The sequence below is a fragment of the Pseudophryne corroboree genome, chromosome 2 (assembly GCF_028390025.1).
Source record: "Pseudophryne corroboree isolate aPseCor3 chromosome 2, aPseCor3.hap2, whole genome shotgun sequence".
NCBI classification, from domain to species: Eukaryota; Metazoa; Chordata; class Amphibia; order Anura; family Myobatrachidae; genus Pseudophryne; species Pseudophryne corroboree.
This window is the reverse complement of record NC_086445.1, coordinates 850270555-850295000: the sequence shown is the minus strand read 5'-3', so window position 1 is coordinate 850295000 and position 24446 is coordinate 850270555.

The following is a 24446-nucleotide window of genomic DNA, read 5'->3' as shown; positions in this document are numbered from 1 at the left end:
GGGCGACTCAATCGTAACATATTTTAGTCATATAATGTATTTTGTAGATTATGGTCCCTTTGATAGAATCTGAAAGTTTAGTTAATATAGCATGTTCGGGGACAAAGAGATTCCTCTTTGTTTGATACGAAGGGTCAGACAGGGGTTACACAGTGGTGTTTAGTATCCATCGGAAGAGAATATAATTAGCAATATTCCGGTGTTGGTTTGAAGCGGATTACTCGCTCGTGCGTATAGTTATGGACATAAGAAGTTTATGGACATTTACTATATTTGCACTTTATTACCCATGCGGCGGGAAACCCAGTTTCCCTCCCACCTGAGCAGTTTGAAATAGTCACAGCCCACCTGTATGAACCAACCTATGACCTTTTGTTATAATGCAGAGACGAATTCCTGTGTCCAATGAACAATAAGTATGTAGGGACCATTGTACTGTACTGTGTGTAAGTGTATATAAAGACAAGCCGATCTGGGCCAGCTCTCTACTCTTTTCAACGGTTCTCATCACTGATAATCGGGAGCTGGATATCCAGAAAGGCGCTTGCGATTGTTCCCCTTGTGCGTAAGTTCTCTGCAACCATATTTATCTCCTATTTTGTTGTAAGCCATTCTCTCTCTCCTTCCCCCCCCCCTTAAATGTAATTGTGTCTTTGTTGTATTTTAATGTGTAGTAACTCGGTTAGGTATTTTATGTTAGTTTGGTAGTGTATAACTTGTATCGTGTATTCTTTTTGCGATTGAACGTTCATTCATTTCCTTAAAAGGCGTTAGACCCTTAGACCGGTATTTGAGTGTTTATTATATTGCTAAAGGGTTCTCAGAGCGTAAGAATCGCTCATACAGCTTTTAAACTGACAAGGTTACACTGTGTTGCATTTACACCTTATCACTGCACAAAGGTTTACAATTGAAGTACATTGTTTATGATACTGTTATAAAGGTTTAACTCTGTGAGCGTCAGCGCCGCTCGTGATCTCCTCGTGGTCTCGAGCGTCCGCTATGCTGATAGCGTATCATTACGTTAGTCGGCAGCCTATAGCGTGCTTGCCTTTACGCTTTAAGCCGTGAGCGAACGTGCCGCTCGTGCGTCTCGTCCACGGCTACGCGTTTGTACGCTACGTGCGTACTCTTACGGTATTCCATACGCCAATTGCGTACTGTGTTCATTAACCTTTTAGAGTGTTTAATATAGGATATATTATAGGCATTTACAGTGTGAATAAGTGAAATACTATTTAGGTCTGTCATTTGTTGATAATTGTGTGTGTGCATAATTGGTGCATAATTGGTAAATGTGCATTTGACAGACCGTGGATTCTATAAACTAACAGTAATATGTATTGTGTATGATGGACGCACTCCGTGTGTCAATATTGCAGGAGTTACTTCTAGCCCACCATTATCCACTATGTACAGTACCCAATCTTCGCAAACGGTTCCCCATTTGGTACTGGTTGGGCCCTACACTGCTTAGCTTACAAGATCGGGCGAGATTGGGCGTCCGCCAGTGTGGTTTGACTGTATCTTGTGGTAAGGCGACTCAAAGACACAGTAGTCTGCTGTTTATTTGGCCTATTGACATGCTACTTTTTATACAGTGTTATTACATACATCAAGTAAAAGTGTCAAGTGCTTATAAAAGGTGAGAAGTAAAAACCAGAATATACAGCAAGCGGAGTCTCTTTCACAGGAACGGTGCAATCTCGTAGCCTTCATTAAAACCCATGGGATGAGTAGTTTTCAATTGGAATATCCAATACATCTCCCTCTGGGAAAGTTTCTTGGCTAGGTCGCCGCCTCTTTCATTGCTTGTGACATGTTCTATTGCCTTGAAGGAGAGTTCTTCTGGGTTGGAGTTGTGTTCAAGTTTAAAATGTCTGTATATTAAATGGGTCTCCAATTTATTTTTAATGCTGCGTATATGCTCCTGTATCCTAATCTTTAATGTCCTTTTTGTTTTTCCCACATATTTTTTGTGGCAGGTGCATTCCAACAGGTAGATTACCGATGTGCTGTTGCAATTCATAAATTCCTTAATCTTAAACTCCTGGGCGTTTTCCGTGTCGCTGAAGGTCCTTCTATTAGGGTTTAAAAATTGGCAAACGTTGCAGTGTCCACATTTGTATGCTCCAATACACCTCGGAAGGGAGCAGTGGTTAGTCTCTGGAGGTAATTCTTGCAACATACTAGGTGCGAGAATGTCTTTCACATTTTTGGATTTTCGAAAAATTAGTTCTGGTTGGGGAGGGAGGATGTTTTTAAGGATCGGGTCCATCAGTAAAATGTCCCAATGGGACTTTAATTGAAGTTCTGATGTCTTGTTCATGACTGCTATAGGTAGTGATGAAAGAGACAGATTCCTGTTTTTCCGTTTTCTTTTTATATGAAAGTAGACTGTCCCTCTCAAGAAGTCTTGTCTTTGTAAGCGCCTCGTCCAATATTGCTTGAGGGTACTTCTTTTCTTCAAATCTTTTCCTGTAGGTGGCTAATTGTTGTTCGCAGTCTTCAGTTTTATTGCAGTTCCTCCGGATCCTGTGGAATTGTGAATAGGGGATGTTGTTCTTCCATTTTTTTGAGTGACTGCTTTTGTAATGGAGATAGCTGTTCATGTCAACCTCTTTAATATAGTTCTTAGTGATGACCACCCCTTCTTCGCCTCTTAAAACCAGATCCAAAAATTCAATAGAGTCCACATTCACATTGCAGGTAAAAGACAGGTTAAAATCGTTGGTCTGTAAAATCTTAAAAAAGTTCATAAACGACTCAGAGGTTCCATCCCAGATGATTATAATGTTGTCAATGTATCTTTTATACATCACGACTGACTCCTTGAAAGATTGTGTGGTATACATATATTTCTCTTCCCGTTGTCCCATAAATAAGTTTGCGAAGCTTGGTGTGAAAATAGTGCCCATAGCGGTGCCACACTTTTGCAGATAAAATTTGTCTAAAAACTTAAAATAATTCCGGCTTAAAATAAATAGCATTAATTCACAAATGAAATTCCTGTGTGCTTCTGTGAGGGAGTTGTCTTTATTCAAGTATTCTCGACTTGCTTCAATGCCTTTTTGATGTTCTATGCAGGTATACAACGACTGAACATCGATGGTTACCCGCAAATAGGAGTCTTTCCATGTAATATTCTTCATTTCATTCAATACCATAGTGGTGTCTTGGAGGAACGATGGTAATTCTTTGACGTGTGGGTTTAAAAAGACATCAACATACTTGGAAAGGTTGGAAGTAAGGGAATCTATCCCTGCAACAATGGGTCTCCCAGGTGGATTAATCAGGCATTTATGAATTTTGGGTAAAAAATAGAATATGGGGGTTATGGGGTTGGATTGCATTAAAAAGGAAAATTCCTCCTTCGTGATAATATCACTTCTCAGGCCCCGTAACAGTAACGATCTGAGTTCTTCCGTGAAGATGTCCTTTGGATCGTCTGGTAAAGTTGTGTAGGAGTGGCTATCTCCTAGAAGTCGTTGTGCTTCTTGGACATATTTGACTCGATCCATTATAACCAACCCTCCCCCTTTGTCAGCCGGTTTTATAACAATGTGTTTATTCTTTTGTAGATTTTTCATGGCTTCTATCTCTCTATTGTGGAGATTTTTCTTCATAATAGGTGTGGGTTCTGTTTTGCATAGGTCTTTTTTCACAAGATCATAAAATATACTTATATTATTCCCTTTGGACTCCACCGGATAGTACTTACTTTTAGGTTTAAGTCCAGATTTCGAGCTTGCTTCATAATTGGATATGGCAGCGTCTCCTTTTCTTAGGAAGTGTCGTTTCAACGTGAGTTTACGCACAAACTTATTCAGGTCGATAAATGTTTCAAATTTATTAAGTCCTTCCGTGGGTGCAAACGACAATCCTTTATTAAGTAGGGATTGTTCTGAGCCTGTCAGTTCATGTGTTGACAAATTGAATATTCCTTTTTCCTTGGTGTTGCTGTTCATAGGTTTCTCTTCTTGAATTCTTTCCCTCCTACCGCCCCGTTTTCCTCTATGTCTGCAAACCTTCTTTTGAGTGGGGAGGTATGTTTGACGTCCTCGTGTATTGAACTCTTTATGGGACCTTTTGGCCTTGCTCCTTGTCTTACAGATAAAAAATCCTGTTCATTGTTGGATCTCAAGCGGTTTAATGCAGTAAATCTATTTGATGTTCTAGTATACGGTGTTCTAGGTGAGTCGTCTCTCCGTGGCGGTCTTGCTCTCTGTGGTATCGTTTTCCACTGGTACCTTTGATCTGTTTTCAGTTGTTTATCATATGTGTTGAATCTACTCCAGTTCTTAATAGTTCCTTGTTCATAGTCCCTTTTGTCTCTGAGAAATTTCTTCTCCTTCCCTCGTATGACATCCTCCTCTATATGTTCAAGTTTTTTATTGAGAACATTCTCATTCACCCGATAATCCTCAGTATCCTTGTGGGGTTCTAGTTCAGCTTCTTTCTCCCTAATATCTTTTTCTAAAGCTGTTACGTTCTTCCTCCTTTCACTTATCAAAAGTTTCATTAAATTTAAGGAGCATGTATGTAAAATAGAATCCCACTTCTCAATAAATTCAGGATCTGTATTTCCAAGGGTGGGTTGTTTCAGGATTCTCAGTCCTCTCGGTATTCTGTTGACTTCAATGTAATGCTCCAGTCCTTTAATGTCCCACCAATTCTTTATCTCTTTAGCTAATAAGCGTTCCATTCCCCAAAACAGGTCATCTAAGTCACCAGGTGGGGGTATAGCATTAGTCTGAGCTTCTTCATTAAATATTCTCTGGCACCATTCGTTACGTTTAGTGGTGCGTTCATTCACCCTGAACATTTTGAAAGACCTCTAAACACACTCACCAGGCTGCCTTACAAAGTATATCAAAATAAGGTGAAATAGTAGTAGTACGGCGCCACAGGTTTGTGTGAATAAAGTATATATAGGGTTATAATAATAGACCCAACCGTAGACACTCCTTAATAAATATAAGGTGTCAGCTAGCCTCCAATACCTCCACTATGGTATTGAATGAAATGAAGAATATTACATGGAAAGAATCCTATTTGTGGGTAACCATCGAGGTTCAGTCATTGTATACCTCCATAGAACATCAAAAATAAGAATTTACTTACCGATAATTCTATTTCTCGTAGTCCGTAGTGGATGCTGGGAACTCCGTAAGGACCATGGGGAATAGCGGCTCCGCAGGAGACTGGGCACAAAAGTAAAGCTTTAGGACTACCTGGTGTGCACTGGCTCCTCCCCCTATGACCCTCCTCCAAGCCTCAGTTAGGATACTGTGCCCGGACGAGCGTACACAATAAGGAAGGATTTTGAATCCCGGGTAAGACTCATACCAGCCACACCAATCACACCGTACAACCTGTGATCTGAACCCAGTTAACAGCATGATAACAGAGGAGCCTCTGAAAAGATGGCTCACAACAATAATAACCCGATTTTTGTAACAATAACTATGTACAAGTATTGCAGACAATCCGCACTTGGGATGGGCGCCCAGCATCCACTACGGACTACGAGAAATAGAATTATCGGTAAGTAAATTCTTATTTTCTCTGACGTCCTAGTGGATGCTGGGAACTCCGTAAGGACCATGGGGATTATACCAAAGCTCCCAAACAGGCGGGAGAGTGCGGATGACTCTGCAGCACCGAATGAGAGAACTCCAGGTCCTCCTCAGCCAGGGTATCAAATTTGTAGAATTTAGCAAACGTGTTTGCCCCTGACCAAGTAGCTGCTCGGCAAAGTTGTAAAGCCGAGACCCCTCGGGCAGCCGCCCAAGATGAGCCCACCTTCCTTGTGGAATGGGCTTTTACAGATTTTGGCTGTGGCAGGCCTGCCACAGAATGTGCAAGCTGAATTGTACTACAAATCCAACGAGCAATAGTCTGCTTAGAAGCAGGAGCACCCAGCTTGTTGGGTGCATACAGGATAAACAGCGAGTCAGATTTTCTGACTCCAGCCGTCCTGGAAACATATATTTTCAGGGCCCTGACTACGTCCAGCAACTTGGAGTCCTCCAAGTCCCTAGTAGCCGCAGGTACCACAATAGGCTGGTTCAAGTGAAACGCTGAAACCACCTTAGGGAGAAATTGAGGACGAGTCCTCAATTCTGCCCTGTCCGTATGAAAAATTAGGTAAGGGCTTTTATAGGATAAAGCCGCCAATTCTGAGACACGCCTGGCTGAAGCCAGGGCCAACAGCATTACCACTTTCCATGTGAGATATTTTAAGTCCACAGTGGTGAGTGGTTCAAACCAATGTGATTTTAGGAACCCCAAAACTACATTGAGATCCCAAGGTGCCACTGGAGGCACAAAAGGAGGCTGTATATGCAGTACCCCCTTGACAAACGTCTGAACTTCAGGAACTGAAGCCAGTTCTTTCTGGAAGAAAATCGACAGGGCCGAAATTTGAACCTTAATGGACCCTAATTTTAGGCCCATAGACAGTCCTGTTTGCAGGAAATGCAGGAAACGACCCAGTTGAAATTCCTCTGTAGGGGCCTTCCTGGCCTCGCACCACGCAACATATTTACGCCAAATATGGTGATAATGCTGTACGGTTACATCCTTCCTGGCTTTGATCAGGGTAGGGATGACTTCATCCGGAATGCCTTTTTCCTTCAGGATCCGGCGTTCAACCGCCATGCCGTCAAACGCAGCCGCGGTAAGTCTTGGAACAGACAGGGTCCCTGCTGGAGCAGGTCCCTTCTTAGAGGTAGAGGCCACGGGTCCTCTGTGAGCATCTCTTGAAGTTCCGGGTACCAAGTCCTTCTTGGCCAATCCGGAGCCACGAGTATAGTCCTTACTCCTCTCCTTCTTATGATTCTCAGTACCTTAGGTATGAGAGGCAGAGGAGGGAACACATACACTGACTGGTACACCCACGGTGTTACCAGAGCGTCCACAGCTATTGCCTGAGGGTCCCTTGACCTGGCGCAATACCTGTCTAGTTTTTTGTTGAGGCGGGACGCCATCATGTCCACCTTTGGTTTTTCCCAACGGTTCACTCTCGGAATGAACACTGCTGACAGTGCTATCACATGATTTTCTGCCCAGCGAAGAATCCTTGCAACTTCTGCCATTGCCCTCCTGCTTCTTGTGCCGCCCTGTCTGTTTACGTGGGCGACTGTCGTGATGTTGTCTGACTGGATCAGCACCGACTGACCTTGAAGCAGAGGTCTTGCTAGGCTTAGAGCATTGTAGATGGCCCTTAGCTCCAGGATATTTATGTGAAGTGATGTCTCCAGGCTTGACCACAAGCCCTGGAAATTTCTTCCCTGTGTGACTGCTCCCCAGCCTCTCAGGCTGGCATCCGTGGTCACCAGGACCCAGTCCTGAATGCCGAATCTGCGGCCCTCTAAAAGATGAGCACTCTGCAACCACCACAGGATAGACACCCTTGTCCTTGGTGACAAGATTATCCGCTGATGCATCTGAAGATGCGACCCGGACCATTTGTCTAGCAGATCCCACTGGAAGGTTCTTGCGTGGAATCTGCCGAATGGGATTGCTTCGTAAGAAGCCACCATCTTTCCCAGGACCCTTGTGCATTGATGCACTGAGACTTGGCCTGGTTTTAGGAGATTTCTGACTAGTTCGGATAACTCCCTGGCTTTCTCCTCCGGGAGAAACACCTTTTTCTGGACTGTGTCCAGGATCATCCCTAGGAATAGAAGTCGTGTCGTCGGGATCAGCTGCGATTTTGGAATATTGAGAATCCAACCGTGCTGGCGCAGCACTATCTGAGATAGTGCTACTCCGACTTCCAACTGTTCCCTGGATCTTGCCCTTATCAGGAGATCGTCCAAGTAAGGGATAACTAAAACTCCCTTCCTTCGAAGGAGTATCATCATTTCGGCAATTACCTTGGTAAAGACCCGGGGTGCCGTGGACAATCCAAACGGCAGCATCTGAAACTGATAGTGACAGTTCTGTACCACAAACCTGAGGTACCCTTGGTGAGAAGGGTAAATTGGGACATGTAGGTAAGCATCTTTGATGTCCAGAGACACCATATAGTCCCCTTCTTCCAGGTTTGCAATCACTGCTTTGAGTGACTCCATCTTGAATTTGAACCTTTGTATGTAAGTGTTCAAGGATTTTAGGTTTAAAATTGGTCTCACCGAACCGTCCGGCTTCGGTACCACAAATAGTGTGGAATAGTACCCCTTTCCCTGTTGTAGGAGGGGTACCTTGATTATCACCTGCTGGGAATATAGCTTGTGAATGGCTTCCAATACTGCCTCCCTGTCTGAGGGAGACGTCGGTAAAGCAGACTTTAGAAAATGGCGAGGGGGAGACGTCTCGAATTCCAATTTGTACCCCTGAGATACCACCTGAAGGATCCAGGGGTCCACTTGCGAGTGGGCCCACTGCGCACTGAACTTCTTGAGACGGGCCCCCACCGTGCCTGAGTCCGCTTGTAAAGCCCCAGCGTCATGCTGAGGACTTTGCGGAGGCGGGAGAGGGCTTTTGTTCCTGGGAACTGGCTCTTTGTTGCAGCCTTTTTCCTCTCCCTCTGCCACGAGGCAGAAATGAGGCGCCTTTTGCCCGCTTGCCCTTATGGGGCCGAAAGGACTGCGCCTGATAATACGGCGTCTTCTTAGGTTGAGAAGCTACCTGGGGTAAAAATGTGGATTTTCCAGCAGTTGCCGTGGCTACCAGGTCTGATAGACCTACCCCAAATAACTCCTCCCCCTTATAAGGCAATACTTCCATGTGCCTTTTAGAATCCGCATCACCTGACCACTGCCGCGTCCATAAACCTCTTCTTGCAGAAATGGACAGCGCGCTAACTCTTGATGCCAGTCGGCAAATATCCCTCTGTGCATCACGCATATATAGAAATGCATCCTTCAAATGTTCTATAGTCAGTAATATACTGTCCCTATCTAGGGTATCAATATTTTCAGTCAGGGAATCCGACCACACCAGGCCTGCACTGCACATCCAGGCTGAGGCGATTGCTGGTCGCAGTATAACACCCGTGTGAGTGTATATACATTTTAGGATATTCTCCAGCTTTCTATCGGCAGGTTCCTTTAGGGCGGCCGTATCAGGAGAGGGTAGTGCTACCTGTTTAGACAAGCGTGTGAGCGCTTTATCCACCCTAGGGGGTGTTTCCCAACGTGCCCTATCCTCTGGCGGGAAAGGGTACGATGCCAATAACCTTTTAGGAATTATCAGTTTTTTATCGGGGGAAACCCACGCCTCATCACACACTTCATTTAATTCCTCGGATACAGGAAAAACTACAGGCAGTTTTTTCTCACCAAACATAATACCCTTTTTAGTGGTACTTGTATTATCAGAGATATGCAATACATTTTTCATTGCTTCAATCATGTAACGTGTGGCCCTAGTGGAAGTCACGTTTGTCTCCTCATCATCGACACTGGAGTCAGTATCCGTGTCTGTGTCTGCCATTTGAGGTAACGGGCGTTTTAAAGCCCCTGATGGCGTTTGAGACCCCTGGACAGGCACAAGCTGAGTAGCCGGCTGTCTCATGTCGTCAACTGTCGTAAAGAGCTGACACTGTCACGCAATTCCTTCCATAAGCTCATCCACTCAGGTGTCGACTCCCTAGGGGGTGACAACTCTATAATAGGCAATTGCTCCGCCTCCATCTCATTTTCCTCCTCAAACATGTCGACACAATCGTACCGACACACCGCACACACACAGGGAATGCTCTGATAGAGGACAGGACCCCACTAGCCCTTTGGGGAGACAGAGGGAGAGTATGCCAGCACACACCAGAGCGCTATATATAGACAGGAATACCACTATAAAATGTGCTTTTCCCTTTATAGCTGCTGTTAGTATTAAAACTGCGCCAAATTAGTGCCCCCCTCTCTTTTTTACCCTTTTCTGTAGTGCAGGACTGCAGGGGAGAGTTGGCGCCCGTGTGCTGAGGAGATAGGCTCCGCCCCCTTCTCGGCGGCCTTTTCTCCCGCTTTTTGGTGAGTTCTGGCAGGGGTTAAAATACATCCATATAGCCCTGGGGGTTATATGTGGTGTATTTATGCCAGCCAAGGTGTTTACATAGCTGCTCAGGGCGCCCCCCCCTAGCGCCCTGCACCCTCAGTGACCGAAGTGTGAAGTGTGCCTGAGTAACAATGGCGCACAGCTGCAGTGCTGTGCGCTACCTTGTTGAAGACTGATGTCTTCTGCCGCCGATTTTTCCGGACCTCTTCTTGCTTCTGGCTCTGTAAGGGGGCCGGCGGCGCGGCTCTGGGACCGAGCTCCGAGGCTGGGCCTGTGTTCGGTCCCTCTGGAGCTAATGGTGTCCAGTAGCCTAAGAAGCCCAAGCTGGCTGCAAGCAGGCAGGTTCGCTTCTTCTCCCGTTAGTCCCTCGATGCAGTGAGCCTGTTGCCAGCAGGTCTCACTGAAAATAAAAAACCTAAAACTAAACTTTCACTAAGAAGCTCAGGAGAGCCCCTAGTGTGCACCCTTCTCGGCCGGGCACAAAAATCTAACTGAGGCTTGGAGGAGGGTCATAGGGGGAGGAGCCAGTGCACACCAGGCAGTCCTAAAGCTTTACTTTTGTGCCCAGTCTCCTGCGGAGCCGCTATTCCCCATGGTCCTTACGGAGTTCCCAGCATCCACTAGGACGTCAGAGAAAAGGCATTGAAGTAAGTCAAGAATACTTGAATAAAGACAACTCCCTCACAGAAGCACACAGGAATTTCATTTGTGAATTAATGCTATTTATTTTAAGCCGGAATTATTTTAAGTTTTTAGACAAATTTTATCTGCAAAAGTGTGGCACCGCTATGGGCACTATTTTCACACCAAGCTTCGCAAACTTATTTATGGGACAACGGGAAGAGAAATATATGTATACCGCACAATCTTTCAAGGAGTCAGTCGTGATGTATAAAAGATACATTGACGACATTATAATCATCTGGGATGGAACCTCTGAGTCGTTTATGAACTTTTTTAAGATTTTACAGACCAACGATTTTAACCTGTCTTTTACCTGCAATGTGAATGTGGACTCTATTGAATTTTTGGATCTGGTTTTAAGAGGCGAAGAAGGGGTGGTCATCACTAAGAACTATATTAAAGAGGTTGACATGAACAGCTATCTCCATTACAAAAGCAGTCACTCAGAAAAATGGAAGAACAACATCCCCTATTCACAATTCCACAGGATCCGGAGGAACTGCAATAAAACTGAAGACTGCGAACAACAATTAGCCACCTACAGGAAAAGATTTGAAGAAAAGAAGTACCCTCAAGCAATATTGGACGAGGCGCTTACAAAGACAAGACTTCTTGAGAGGGACAGTCTACTTTCATATAAAAAGAAAACGGAAAAACAGGAATCTGTCTCTTTCATCACTACCTATAGCAGTCATGAACAAGACATCAGAACTTCATTAAAGTCCCATTGGGACATTTTACTGATGGACCCGATCCTTAAAAACATCCTCCCTCCCCAACCAGAACTCATTTTTCGAAAATCCAAAAATTTGAAAGACATTCTCGCACCTAGTATGTTATTATTTATTTATTATTTATTACCAGTTATTTATATAGCGCACACATATTCCGCAGCGCTTTACAGAGAATATTTGGTCATTCACATCAGTCCCTGCCCCAGTGGAGCTTACAATCTATATTCCCTATCACATGTACATGTTGCAAGAATTACCTCCAGAGACCACTGCTCCCTTCCGAGGTGTATTGGAGCATACAAATGTGGACACTGCAACGTTTGTCGATTTTTAAACCCTAATAGAAGGACCTTCAGCGACACGGAAAACACCCAGGAGTTTAAGATTAAGGAATTTATGAATTGCAACAGCACATCGGTAATCTACCTGTTGGAATGCACCTGCCACAAAAAATATGTGGGAAAAACAAAAAGGACATTGAAGATTAGGATACAGGAGCATATACGCAGCATTAAAAATAAATTGGAGACCCATTTAATATACAGACATTTTAAACTTGAACACAACTCCAACCCAGAAGAACTCTCCTTCAAGGCAATAGAACATGTCACAAGCAATGAAAGAGGCGGCGACCTAGCCAAGAAACTTCCCCAGAGGGAGATGTATTGGATATTCCAATTGAAAACTACTCATCCATGGGTTTTAATGAAGGCTACGAGATTGCACCATTCCTGTGAAAGAGACTCCGCTGGCTGTATATTCTGGTTTTTACTTCTCCCCTTTTATAAGCACTTGACACTTTTACTTGATGTATGTAATAACACTGTATAAAAAGTAGCATGTCAATAGGCCAAATAAACAGCAGACTACTGTGTCTTTGAGTCGCCTTACCACAAGATACAGTCATACCACACTGGCGGACGCCCAATCTCGCCCGATCTTGGAAGCTAAGCAGTGTAGGGCCCAACCAGTACCAAATGGGGAACCGTTTGCGAAGATTGGGTACTGTACATAGTGGATAATGGTGGGCTAGAAGTAACTCCTGCAATATTGACACACGGAGTGCGTCCATCATACACAATACATATTACTGTTAGTTTATAGAATCCACGGTCTGTCAAATGCACATTTACCAATTATGCACCAATTATGCACACACACAATTATCAACAAATGACAGACCTAAATAGTATTTCACTTATTCCCACGTACACTTATTTTATTTTATTATTCCAAGCACCATTATTACTGATGGACTCCTCATATATACTCTTATAGGCACCGTTTGTCGGCACCTTTATTATAATCACTGTATCATCGGATATTGGCGTTAAGTCCTATATACTATTTATCAGGCACTAATATACAGGCCTCATTACTTATTAAAAACTCCTGATATTCTATTTAGATTATCCCTCAGTTCCTCTTGCAACAGTATATCCACTTATTTTCATTTCTCCCAATTACTAGAGATATCTAGGCAAGGGGGAGTATACAGCATCTCTGTGTTTAATAATAAAAATAAAAAATCTCTCCAATCATATTAATATTTATTATACCTAGTAGCATCACAAATGCCACCATCGTAATTCACCTAAATACAGGTTCTAATTTATGTTTTCATTTGTATCCTTTATTATGCATCGGTTCCTATGGAGACCTTGGTTATTCCATTAATCGACGAAAATGTGTCTGCAGCCGCAATAAACTCCATGAAAATGGCCGCCGTGATGAGTGACAGCTTCCCCATCCAATAACGTCGAGGGACTTGCCGGGTCCCGTCCTCACAGGAAGTGGGGCACCCTCCAATAGATGTAACTGACGGAAGTGGGGAGAATACAGCGCACTCGTCCAACACTCGATACCGGAAGAGCGGCATGAAGCGCATGCGCACAGCGTCTGTGCGGACTCCGGAAGCGGGGCGGAAGTGACGCGGGACGCGTCTTGGAACTTATAGATCGAAAAAACACAGCTTTAAGAACTCATTTTGTGTAAAAAGTGATACCATTGGACACATTTTCATTACTTCTTAAGCATACATATGCTTAGATTCAGAATTGTGTAGCTATATGCTGTTTATACTTCCAACAGGAAGTGATGTCATAATTACCTATGAACACATGGTACCAGCTATAAATACAACCCTTGTTCATTAGCACCCTACCCCTTGATGAAGTCTGATGGACGAAACGCGTTGGGTGTACCTCTAAACTGACCCTCCATTTTTAAAGATAAGCACTTTACTCTTATCTTTTTAGAGCATTGTTTTTTATTCTCATGTTTTGTACTATATATACTTTTTAATTATTTCTGATGTACTCTTAACATTATCCTATGCTTGTGAAATTTTAGCCTACCTTTTTATAAATTAAATGTAATTTTATCTTTTTATTTGAACGCATCCTGCCACTTCTTCATATTTATTCTAAATCCATTAGACACCGTTGGTCGCTGGCGCCCCCATCCCCCCTGTTTTCACTTCTAATCCTAGGCAGCTTATCCCTGCCTAATCTACTTGGAGGCTAGCTGACACCTTATATTTATTAAGGAGTGTCTACGGTTGGGTCTATTATTATATTACCTATATATACTTTATTCACACAAACCTGTGGCGCCGTACTACTACTATTTCACCATATATATATATATATATATATATATAGCAAATAACAGGAAGCGGCACTCAGAGACTTGGTAAATCATGCAAAATAAAGCAGCAAAGCTTTAATATACCATCACATCAACGTTTCGGGGTTTTCCCCCTTCATCAGGATAACAACAAATAATCAAGACACAGAATTTATACATTACCCCCACCAATCAAACCATTCCAGCATTCCCGCCAATGTCCCGGGGATCCGCCGTCACTCCCCCCTCGCTCACGGCTCCTGCCGGAGGCGGAAGTGACACAGCACATCACACTGGACGCGGGGAAGTTGCTATGGAGACGTGGCACCACAAGCGCTCAGAGACGCCGCTGACTTTGCCACGGAAACCCGCAGCGAGTGTTACAACATAAAAAGCAGTACAGGTTAATAACATCAAACCAACTAATCACTTCAGTGGCATCCTAACCGCAAGCGGCGCCAGGCATCCACGTAAACAAATTACACCAATATGTAAACAATATACACTATTCACATCACAGTGCATAACTGCTGCAAGGGCATACCTATGATTTTATGATGCAATATACCAGCACAGTCGGAGAACAATCAATACAGAAAAAACAACAAAAAAAGTAATAAAATAAAAAATAAATAAAGATAAGAATAAAAAAATAAAAAATAGAAATAGAATAGAATATTCTCATTCGACATGTAGCGTCTGACATTTCCAACAGCGGGATCACACAGTATGTTAAATGAATGAGTATAGATCGGGAATTATCAGTAAGCTCAAACAATGTAAGCAGAATAGCCACTATAATATTAATCAGACTTATTAAACCAAAACATGCCCACCAGTCAAATACTAGGTCCTACAGATATCTAACACATCAAAAACCTCAACACTAAGAAGCAATCCAGCATGTTCATAGAAAGCAATTAAGGCCCATGGTCTCATTCAGACCCTTGGGGGCCAATGTATCAAGACGGAAAATCCAATGGGCTTCCAGTTGTAATAAACTTCTGTGTCTATCTCCTCTCCGCAATGATTAAGGCACCTGATCAATGATCTTATACGGTATGGTGGCAACGCCATGTCCCCAACGGGCAAAATGGCGTGCCACCGGTTGTTCACTGTGTCCAGATAAAAGTGCGGCTCTAATGGCCGCCCTATGTTGTGCCATCCTCTCTTTGAACTGGCATACAGTCTTGCCTACATACTGAAGCCCGCAAGGGAAAATCAGCACATAGACAACGAATTTTGAAGAACAAGTAAGAGGCCATCTAATTTTAAATCTTTTCCCAGACTGGGCATGAATGATGGTGTCACCGATCTAGAGGTACCCACAAGTGGTACACCCCAGACATCGGTAGCAACCATTTTTTATGGTCAAAAAATTAGATTTTTTTAGTTTGTCCAAACCCAGTAATATCTGTCCGAACTATGATGTCCTTAATGTTCCTACTCCTGGAATGGCCTGCCAACAACCGAGTGCCATGCAGGCTATTCAGACCTGAATCAGATGCCACCAAAGGCCACCACGATTTAACAAACTTCTTTTTTTCTTCACGGAATAGTGTTCTGTAATGATTTCCTATTATGTTTTACACTAGTCTCAGATAGGAGAGTCTGTCGTGTATGGCCTAAAGCTTTGTCTCTAGCTTTTTCTAACTCACGAGTAGGGTAACCCTTATCCAAAAATTTTTTTGTCATAAGCTCCAACTGTCTTAGTGTATCATCTGGATCTCTGGTGGTCTTGCACACCCTCAAGTATTGAGAGTATGGGAGACCTCTAACAGTGTAACGGGGATGAAAACTGTTGTGTCTGAGGAGGCTATTTCTATCAGTAGGCTTCGTATACAATGTTGTCTGTATTTGTTGATGGGCAATCAAAATTTTTATGTCCAGAAAGTTAATTTCAGTGGAACTAACAGTATATGAAAGTTTAATCGGACTAGACGACACATTGTGAATATCAACATGTGTCAACAATACTTGCAAATCACCATCCCAAAATACCAGAAGATCATCTATGTATCTATAATACACAAACATACCCTCAGCTATACTGGCATTCTCAAAACACTATTCACGTTCTACCTCCCACATATATGAGTTGGTTAGTGACGGAGCCACTGCCGACCCCATAGCACAACCGTTTTCTGACGGTAAAAACGTCCGTCAAACAAAAAATAGTTGTGCGTGAGAGTGAACATGAGTAAAGTCAAGAAAAATTCTATATCAGGTCTCGTGTATAGAGGGTTATTGACCAAAAGATGTCTCACAGCCTCCACACCAGCCCGATGAGGGATGCACATGTAGAGGCTGGAGACATCAAGTGTCACCATGGTGACAGACTCAGGGATAGTATGTAGATCTCCAAAATGTCTAAGTAGCATAGTGGAATCCTTAAGATAAGAAAAAGTGTTTTGAATGCAGGGTTGTATGAACAAATCCAAAAAGATTGAAACCGGCTCACACAGAGACCCCCTGGCAGACACAATAGGCCTGCCAGGAGGTCTCTGTAGATGCTTATGAATTTTAGGTATTGTGTAAAAAATTGGCACTCTAGGGAACACAGTCTTCAATTTACTACAAACACCACTAGAGATGACACCATCACTAACCGCATTATCTAAAATGTGGTCCAACTCATTCTTATACAGATCCGTCGGATCATGATCAAGCAAACAATATGTTTCATTGTCATTAAGCAACCGCAAACATTCAGTGCGATAATCATCAATATCAACCACGACAATTGAACCTGTTAGGGTCTCCTGCTCTGTGCTGCCACGTCGTCATGGTAACCGGGAGACAAGTGCTAGCGGAGTAACCTGAGCGTAGCTGATACTCCGGTTCGGGTCTTTTGCTGTGCAGTGGTTACAGGCTCTGTGCACGGCAGGGGATCCGGTGCTGGTTTTTGTGCTCACAGTGTGTGAGGTCTGAGTGGGGCGTGGACAGCACCTGCTATATAAACCCTCTTCTCAGGTTAGGCAGATGCTGCTGAATCTTTGTTGGTTAGTCAGTTCCTGAAAGCTAGCTAGTACTGTGTAAACTTATTTGTTTGTTGCTTACTGCAAATAGGCCTTGGGATTTGGTATTACACTCTGCCAATCCAGACCTAGCAGTAAGACTGGAGTCAGTCGTTTAACCTGCTGGGGTTCTTTTGCTACTCTGTGAACCTAGCAAGTTTGCGGCTGTATTCTCAGACTTGCCTGCCAAAATTCTTTCTCACTGTGCAAGGTGTTCAGGTGTCAGTTTAGTGGCAGTAAGCTGAACCAGTGCACTGCAAGTGAGGACTAGGATTGTGGAGACTCTCCTTGTGTCTATTATTCCATCTCTGACCAAGGAGTTTACTGCCACACCCGTTGGTAACCCTTTAGGGTTTTGCTGTTGCCCTTAGCAACAGCATTTCGGGTTCTCTACGTATTAAATCACTACATCTCGCTTCTTTCCATCTGAGCATTCCTAATACCAGGGAGACACCCAGTTTCTTAGCCTTTGGGCTTCTCTGTTCACTTTGTGTTTATTTTGTTACCCTATCACCTTCTGTGTATGTAATGTCATATTCCCCAGTCTGTCTGTGAGTTCATTTGTTTTGCATCCCTCACCGTTCAGACACCAGTACATTCCTGCTGGCACTGGTGTGCATAACATATTCAGCAGCCCAATACTCCTGTTGAAATTTTGTGGGAATATGGAGCATACCCCTCAAAATACTTTGCAACAGGTGGTCGATCAGGTGCAGGTCCTGACTCGACAATTTAATGATTTGTCCATTAAAATGCACACCTCGCAGGCCGCTGGCGGAGCTCCCGCAGCAGCAGTACCTTCAGGGGTTAAGGAGCCGAAAGTAAATCTCCCGGATCGTTTTTCTGGAGATCGCTCGCAGTTCTTTTGTTTCAAGGAGAGCTGCAAGCTATATTTCCAGCTTAGGCCTCAGTCTTCTGGGTCGGAGATTCAGCGGGTGGGCATAGTGATTTCCTTGCTACAAGGAGACCCACAGGTCTGGGCATATGGGTTGCAGCCTGACTGTCCGTCGCTTAAAAGTGTTGATGTTTTTTATACGGCACTGGGCATGTTGTATGATGACCCTGACAAGACGGCCTCAGCCGAGGCTCAGATTTCGATCCTTAAGCAAGGGAGAAGGCCAGTTGAGGTTTATTGTACGGAGTTTCGGAGGTTGGCCCATGATACCCAGTGGAATGACCCAGCCCTGAGACACCAGTACCGAAGAGGTCTTTCTAACCAGTTAAAAGACCAACTGGTACAATATCCCTTGCCTGATAGCTTGGATCAGCTCATGCAGTTATCCATTCGGGTGGATAGACGGCTGAGAAAGCGCAGGCTTGAAAGGGAGACCGAGGTTTCCTTCTTTCCCAAGGGAACCTCAGACTCTGAGGAATTTTCCGAGGAGCCTATGCAGATTGGGTCTACCCGCCTCTCCTCGCGTGAGAAGACGCGGAGGAGACAGCAGGGGTTATGTTTGTACTGTGGGAATAAAGGTCATGTGGTAGTATCATGCCCAGAAAAGCCGGAAAACTTCAGGGCCTGAGGGTGATGGGAAATATCCTGTCAGGTCAGAAGTCGGAATTTCCCAAGAAGACTTTTATCATTCCGGTGACCTTGAAGATCCTCGGTCAAACTGTCAAGACTGAGGCCTTTGTGGACAGTGGGGCCGACGGGGTTTTTATGGACCGCCAATTCGCCCTGAAACACTCTGTTCCCTTAGTACCCTTGGCATCGGAAATTGAGATTTGTGGGTTAAACGGGGAACCATTATCCCAGGGTAAAATGACCTCTTGCACTAGCCAGATTTCTTTGTTTATTGGAGCCACACACTCTGAAAAATTGTCCTTTTATGTGACTGTCTGTACTTTTGCCCCATTGGTGTTGGGGTTACCCTGGTTAAGGGCCCACAATCCTCAATTTGACTGGGTCTCTGGGGAGATTCTTAGTTGGGGTACTGATTGTTTCAGGAGTTGCTTGAGCCTTCCAGTCAGGCTTTCGCAGCTAAGTTTGCCAGGATTGCCAGGATGTTATGCAGATTTTGCGGACGTGTTCTCCAAAAGAGTTGCAGAGGTACTACCTCCCCATCGCCCCTATGACTGTGCCATTGATTTGTTGCCGAATGCTAAGCTTCCCAAGAGCAGGTTGTACTCCCTGTCACGTCCTGAGACTCAGGCTATGGCAGAGTACATTCAGGAGAACTTGGCTAAGGGATTTATCAGACCTTCACAGTCTCCAGTTGGGTCGGGGTTCTTCTTCGTGGGTAAAAAGGACGGTTCGTTGCGACCCTGCATCGACTTCAGGGAATTGAACCGTATCACGATTAAAAACTTATACCCACTGCCTCTCATTTCGGTCTTGTTTGACCAGCTTCGTACTGCCACCATTTTTTCTAAGATTGACCTACGCGGTGCGTACAATCTAATCCGAATAAGAGAGGGGGATGAATGGAAGACTGCCTTTAATACCCACTCAGGGCATTATGAATATTTGGTGATGCCTTTTGGGCTCTGTAATGCCCCGGCAGTCTTCCAGGACTTCATGAACGATGTGCTCAGGGAATATTTGGATAGATTCTTAGTTGTATACTTAGATGACATCCTAATCTTCTCCCATTCCCTGGAGGAACATCGGAAGCATGTACGCTTAGTCCTCCAGAAACTCAGAGACCACCGGCTTGGGGCGAAGCTGGAGAAGTGCGAATTTGAAGTTCAGCAAATCGCATTTCTAGGATATATTATCTCCCCAGAAGGTTTCCAAATGGAGGGTTCCAAGGTACAGGCAGTCCTAGATTGGGTGCAGCCCACTAGTTTGAAGGCGCTTCAGCGTTTTCTGGGCTTTGCGAATTTTTATTGACTATTTATCGCTGGATTTTCGTCTATAGTGGCGCCCTTGGTGGCACTCACTAAGAAAGGGGCGGATGTTGCTCACTGGTCTTGTGAGGCCAAAGCGGCTTTTGCCCGTCTCAAAAGGGCATTTGTCTCGGCCAAGGTGCTGCGACACCCAGATCCAGAGCGTCCTTTTGTGGTGGAGGTGGATGCCTCTGAGATGGGTATTGGGGCAGTGCTCTCTCAGATGGGGGTGTCTGATAATCGCCTTCATCCCTGTGCTTACTTTTCCGTAAATTTTCGCCTGCCGAGATGAATTATGACGTGGGTAACCGGGAATTGTTGGCTATTAAGGATGCACTCGAGGAGTGGAGACACTGGCTTGAGGGGGCTAAGTTTGTGGTCTCAATTCTCACCGACCATAAGAATTTGGCATATTTAGAGTCAGCGAAGCGCCTCAATGCCAGGCAGGCACGATGGGCTTTGTTTTTCGCTCGCTTTAATTTTTTTATAACATATCGCCCTGGGTCAAAAAACTTCAAGGCTGATGCGCTCTCGCGGAGTTTTGCTCCAATCCAGGAGACCACCGAGGAGCCATTGCCCATTGTGTCCCCATCATGTATTAAAGTGGGCATTACCCAGGACCTCTTGTCATTAGTCCTTAGAGCACAGGAGCAGGCTCCTCCAGACCTTCCGGTAGGTCTTTTGTTTGTGCCTCCTAGGTTAAGACAGCGAGTGTTCCTGGAATTCCATGCCAAGAAGTCGGCAGGTCACCCGGGTATTGCCAGAACTCGGGAGTTGCTATCTAGGGCGGTGTGGTGGCCCTCGGTGGCTAGGGATGTGGATCAGTGGGTTCGGGCATGTGACATCTGTGCCCGAAATAAGACTCCTAGAGGGGTTCCTGTTGGCCCATTACATCCACTCTCTATTCCATCTAAGCCATGGACCCACATTTCAATGGATTTTGTGGTGGACTTGCCCAAATCCTCGGGGATGACAGCCATCTGGGTTGTCGTTGACAGGTTTTCGAAGATGGCGCACTTCGTTCCATTGGTTGGGCTGCCATCGGCCAGACGCCTGTCTGAATTATTTATGCTGCATGTTGTGCGCCTCCACGGGTTGCCACTTGATGTGGTCTCTGACCGCGGATCCCAGTTTGTGGCCAAATTCTGGAGGGCATTTTGTTCCGATCTCCAGATTTCTGTCAGCTTGTCGTCAGGCTACCATCCGCAGTCTAATGGGCAGACTGAAAGGGTGAACCAGTCCTTGGAGCAGTTCCTCAGGTGTTATGTCTCCAAGTGTCAGACTGACTGGGTGGCTCATCTGTCCATGGCGGAGTTTGCCTATAACAACGCGGCTCACTCTGCTACAGGGATCTCTCCCTTCCTTTGTGTGTATGGGCATCATCCTAAGGCCAATTCTTTTGACCCCCTGGACTCCACGCCTGGTGGTTCCTCTGTGGTTTCGGTCCTTAGAGGTATTTGGAGGAAAGTGAAGAAAGCCCTTGTGTCTGTGTCATTAGTGACCAAAAGGGTTTTTGATAAGCGGAAAAGACCCTGCAGCTTCAAATTAGGAGACTTCGTCTGGTTGTCTACCAAGAATTTGAAGTTGAGACAGCCATCTCATAAGTTAGGCCCCCGGTTCATCGGTCCTTATAAGATCACTAGGGTTATCAATCTGGTGGCATTTCAGTTAGATCTACCCCGTTCTTTGGGTATCAATAAAACATTTCATTGTTCCCTTTTAAAACGGGCGATTAGTAATCCTTCTTCCAGTGGAAGACCTTCCCCTCTTCTGATACGTGGCCAGAGGGAGTTTGTTGTTGAAAGGATTCTTGACTCCAAGATGGTTCGGGGTCGGCTGTCATTTTTGGTGCACTGGAAGAGGTATGGCCCGGAGGAGCGGTCGTGGGTGCGCAGTTGTGATCTTCATGCCCCCAGACTGTTGCGCTCTTTCTTCTCGCAGTTCCCCGATAAACCCGGTGGTAGGGGTTCTTTGACCCCTCGTCAGAGGGGGGGTACTGTTAGGGTCTCCTGCTCTGTGCTGCCACGTCGTCATGGCAACCGGGAGACAAGTGCTAGCGGAGTAACCTGAGCGTAGCTGATACTCCGGTTCGGGTCTTTTGCTGTGCAGTGGTTACAGGCTCTGTGCACGGCAGGGGATCCGGTGCTGGTTTTTGTGCTCACAGTCTGTGAGGTCTGAGTGGGGCGTGGACAGCACCTGCTATATAAACCCTCTTCTCAGGTTAGGCAGATGCTGCTGAATCTTTGTTGGTTAGTCAGTTCCTGAAAGCTAGCTAGTACTGTGTAAACTTTGTATTTGTTTGTTGCTTACTGCAAATAGGCCTTGGGATTTGGTATTACACTCTGCCAATCCAGACCTAGCAGTAAGACTGGAGTCAGTCGTTTAACCTGCTGGGGTTCTTTTGCTACCTACTCTGTGAACCTAGCAAGTTTGCAGCTGTATTCTCAGACTTGCCTGCCAAAATCCTTTCTCACTGTGCAAGGTGTTCAGGTGTCAGTTTAGTGGCAGTAAGCTGAACCAGTGCACTGCAAGTGAGGACTAGGATTGTGGAGACTCTCCTTGTGTCTATTATTCCATCTCTGACCAAGGAGTTTACTGCCACACCCGTTGGTAACCCTTTAGGGTTTTGCTGTTGCCCTTAGCAACAGCATTTCGGGTTCTCTACGTATTAAATCACTACATCTCGCTTCTTTCCATCTGAGCATTCCTAATACTAGAGAGACACCCAGTTTCTTAGCCTTTGGGCTTCTCTGTTCACTTTGTGTTTATTTTGTTACCCTATCACCTTCTGTGTATGTAATGTCATATTCCTCAGTCTGTCTGTGAGTTCATTTGTTTTGCATCCCTCACCGTTCAGACACCAGTACATTCCTGCTGGCACTGGTGTGCATAACAGAACCCCCCTTATCTGCACCACGTATAACAATATCTTGTCTTTCGCCTAGTGACTTAAGTGTTAAACTTTCATCCTTAGATAGATTAGGGTGAATCTTATTAGGGGAAGAACATGGCATAGAGTCCACCATGCGGCAGAACGTCTTAATTGATGGGTTAGTCGTAATAGGTTCAAACTGGGAACGTAGTCCAAGTTTACGTAATTGTTGGGGCAGTACTTCAGATGGAAAAGTGTCCACTTTTTTATCATGGTATTCCTTAAGTTTAAGAGTATGTTGTAATTTAAAGTTCTCAATCTTATTATGGAATTCATCCAGCTGGTTTGTGGGTACAAACGACAAACCCTTGCACAGAACCCCAATTTCGGCAGACGTTAAGGTGCATGAAGATAGATTAAAACTTAATTATTTTCCCTTTTGGCGTCTTCTGTGCATGCTTGCCGCCTTTGTTGGCCACCCCTCCTTGTGTGTGTCCGTTTCGGGCGGTTCGACCAGCCCGAGTGTTCACGCCTAAAGGTGAATTAGATTTTCGTGATGTGAAAGCAGCTGGGGAACGTTCATCTGTTTCACTGGCCGAGCTCGCTGTATTTCTGGAAAACTGCCGACGTCTATAATACGGTTGCCGTGCTGGGCCCCTCTGTTCATTATTGGAACCCAGCCAGGGCCAATATTTACTAAGAATTCGAGTTTGTCCGATTTGGGTTTTTTCTCTAAGTCCCAATCCGGGAATTTACTAAGCACCAATCTCGGCAGTGTTTGGACTATTCGTAATAATTTGAATGACAACGTTCAGAAATACGAATGAATAGACCATCGGTCAAACGCGGCTGTTATTTCATAGAATACGGGAATTCACTATTCATTCGTATTTGGGTGTTAGTTTCTGAGTGCTCAAGTGCGGGTCTGTTTTTTTTCGATTCGTTAAAAAAAGCAGCACAAAAATAGACCTGCTTTTTCCAGTCGAGTTTGGATAACCATGCACGGATCAGTGAGATCTGTGCATGGTTATTTATTGGAAAGGGTCTGTTTAGTGTAAAAACTGAAAAAAAAAATTGCGTGGGGTCCCCCCTCCTAAGTATAACCAGCCTCGGGCTCTTTGAGCCGGTCCTGGTTGAAAAAATATGGGTAAAAAAATGACAGGGGATCCCCCATATTTAATCAACCAGCACCGGGCTCTGCGTCTGGTCCTGGTTCCAAAAATATGGGGGACAAAAAGCGTAGGGGTCCCCCGTATTTTTGAAACCAGCACCGGGCTCCACTAGCCAGATACATAATGCCACAGCCGGGGGACACTTTTATACTGGTCCCTGCGGTCCTGGCATTACATACCCAACTAGTCACCCTTGGTCGGGGTACCCTGGAGGAGTGGGAACCTCTTAAATCAAGGGGTCCCCCCCCTCCAGCCACCCAAAGGCCAGGGGTGAAGCCCGAGGCTGTCCACCCCATCCAAGGGCGGCGGATGGGGGGCTGATAGCCTTGTGAAAAAATGTGAATATTGTTTTTAGTAGCAGTACTACAAGTCCCAGCAAGCCTCCCACGCAAGCTGGTACTTGAAGAACCACAAGTACCAGCATACGGTGGAAAACCGGGCCGGCTGGTACCTGTAGTACTTCTACTAAAAAATACCCAACAAAAACAGGACACACACACCGTGA